The sequence below is a fragment of the Capsicum annuum genome, chromosome 2, assembly GCF_002878395.1.
Source record: "Capsicum annuum cultivar UCD-10X-F1 chromosome 2, UCD10Xv1.1, whole genome shotgun sequence".
Taxonomy (NCBI): domain Eukaryota; kingdom Viridiplantae; phylum Streptophyta; class Magnoliopsida; order Solanales; family Solanaceae; genus Capsicum; species Capsicum annuum.
Genome location: NC_061112.1, coordinates 94,338,323 through 94,341,021, shown reverse-complemented (window position 1 = coordinate 94,341,021; position 2,699 = coordinate 94,338,323). Strand labels below are relative to the sequence as shown.

Sequence of the window (2,699 nt, the reverse complement as noted above, 5' to 3'; positions counted from 1 at the left end):
AACTAGGATTTGAGGATGATAAAGTATACATTGTCCGTACACCACCACATAGGTGAGTAGAGAGACTACTTTTGATAGACACAAGCTCAAGACTAGTACAATATAGAAAAGAGATGTAATAGAGGTACAAAAGATAATAAGAAGCAACACAACAATAAATAATAACAAAATAATACCAAAAGCAAAAATTTATCAACAGAGAATTCAAGAATAAGAAACTACAAGCATAACACTACAATTACTAATAAGAACACCACTTCTCTCTATTAGCATAGAGACACTCGAACATCTTAACCTCTACCCTTATTCGTGTTTGACACACTTTCTATTTTAGGTCATGTACCCAACAAGTTGCAAACACACCGTATCTTATTTAATCACTTTTTCCAATATTTCTTCTATGTATGTATATCTCTCCTGAGTCCATTCATAGTTAGTCTTTCACAGTTCCAATGTCCAAACGTTTAGCAGATTTCAAATATGGGCCTAAAAAAATTATCGTTGACAAAGAGCCCAGAATCGAGCGCAGATTTTTGGTAGCAGTTAGGGCGCACGTTCCTTACTTGCACCCCAAATTCCGATTCCAGCCCGCCAATTTAAAACGACATCAGAATCGATCGATCGACCATCACTTTCCCTCGTCGGCAAACTTCCCCCGATCTCCTTCTCCGGCGAATACTTTTTGTACGTTCCTCTGTTCTCTATGCTCGTTCTGTCTATCTCCATTTTTCACATATATGATTCATTGCTTCGTAAGTGACCAGCAAACCCTACTTTCTTCATTTTTAAATAAATGGTTCATTTTGTTTCGAAATAAGTTATTTCAATTTTAATCTTCGTGACCAAGAAAATATTGAATAACTGGGCCAAGCTAAAAGCGCCACTTATTTAGGAAGGGCGGAAGTACTTTTTTTTTTTTTTTCATATGACTAGCAATGGCAGAAATTGATAAAGAAATTGAGATTGCCCAAGACCATATAAGGAGACCAATGACCCTTTAACCCACTAATGTGGGACTCCAACACCCCGCACACCCACGATTAGACATTTGGAGCGTGGACAATATAAGACGGGGGCCCAACATCGGAAACGATGAACTGGGTGGGTCTGACTTTGATACCATGATAAAGAAATGAACCTTGGGCCTAATTCAACCTCAAAAGCTAGCTCATGGAGACCAAGGACCTTTAACCGATGTGGGACTCCAACAGAAATTAGTTTTTTGTTTGTTCTTTGATTTTCTTGCATGTTAATTTGCTTTCTTGTTTCCTTTCATGTGACAATTGCTACAAAGTTCTCGTCTTTTATTGATCCACTCTGAAGTATTATTAATCAATTTTATGAATGTTATTCTAAGGAGAAGGTAAAATAAGTGATTACACCTTAATATATGATTTTTGATTTTATACTTCTAACTCTTACAAAATTCTTCAAAATCGAGTTTATCCCCTCACGTATTATTAATCAATTTGACTCATTTTTCAAATGTTGGTCTGGAAGTTAAAATATGCAGTTTTGGTAATTGGGACTTATTAATGTTGGTTCCTGAATAGTCGTGCCTCAATTCCAATATTAATAAGTCCAATATTAACTGGCTAAGAATAGACATATGTCAAATAATTAGAAGTTCCCATATGTTGGAGAAGGGGAGTTGGTCAGGCTGATTATCTGCTTAGTTTCGAACCTTGTACCATTGACCTCGGGGATTCTTGGTTATTGGAAGTTAGTAAATGTTGCCACCCAAGGGTGTGGCCTAGTAGTTCAATGAAGTTGGTTTGAGCACCATAGGTTCAATTCCTAACAGAGACAAGCATTAGGTGATTTCTTCCCATCAGTTATAGCCTTGGTGGACAGAGTTACTTGGTACCCGGTGTTGGTGGGAGGTGGCAGGTATCCAGTGGAATTAGTCATGGTGCGCGCAAGCTGGATCAGAAACCACAGTTATCAAAAACAAAGAAGTTAGTAAATGTTCATACAGTCTATGATATTTCAACAAAGATGAGTTTTTTTAATTATAGAACACTAGTTACTCTTTTCTCTTTTAGATCAGTAAGATGGAAACATTGAAGGGGAGCCTTGGAGTAACTAGTAAAGTTGCTGCCATGTGACCAGGAGGTCACGGGTTCAAACCTTGGAAAGTGAGAACAGCCTCTGGCAGAAATGCAAGGTAAGGCTGCGTACGATACACTATTGTGGTGGGGACCTTCCCCGAACACCGCGCATAGTGGTAGCTTTAGTGCACCGGGCTGCCCTTTTTATCGGTAAGACTGAAACAGACCTCAGACTTTACAGTAAGAAAAATTGCTTGTCCCATAACTAATAAGTATATAAAGAAGACAGGATTCTCTTTAGCCCAAGCCAATGGGAACCAAACCAGAAAATTTGACGTGCTCCGCCCAGACAAAAGGAAAAATGGCTCAACTATGAAGTACCTTGTAATAGGTATAGTAAAGAAAAAATTTGTATATCATTAGTTATATATATCACCTGATTGAGTACACTGGACTGATTCGGATATAAGGGCATTTAGAAGTATTGATTTCAATAACTGAAATTATAAATGGTTGGTAATAATTCCTTATGTCCAAATTATATGATAGTCTTTCCATCTTGGGGGATTCCCGAATGAATGAATGCCAATTCATTGGTATACCGTTTTCGTAACCTCCAAGTACTGAAATTCAAAAATATGTGGCGAC

The 2,699-nt window shown here is 37.8% G+C and overlaps 1 protein-coding gene across 4 annotated transcripts in view; it reads left to right on the top strand.

Annotated features, from left to right (window-relative positions):
* The first annotated feature begins 384 nt into the window (after positions 1-384).
* LOC107858726 (probable C-terminal domain small phosphatase) overlaps positions 385-2,699 on the top strand; it is a 10,608-nt gene continuing 8,293 nt past the window's right edge. For 3 of the 4 annotated variants that reach the window (XM_016703497.2, XM_016703495.2, XM_016703496.2), the window contains exon 1: positions 385-684. The gene's annotated coding sequence lies outside the window, so the exon portion shown is untranslated. Of the gene's footprint in view, positions 753-2,699 lie in introns of all 4 variants that reach the window. The other variant, XM_047406419.1, reaches the window with a different exon arrangement.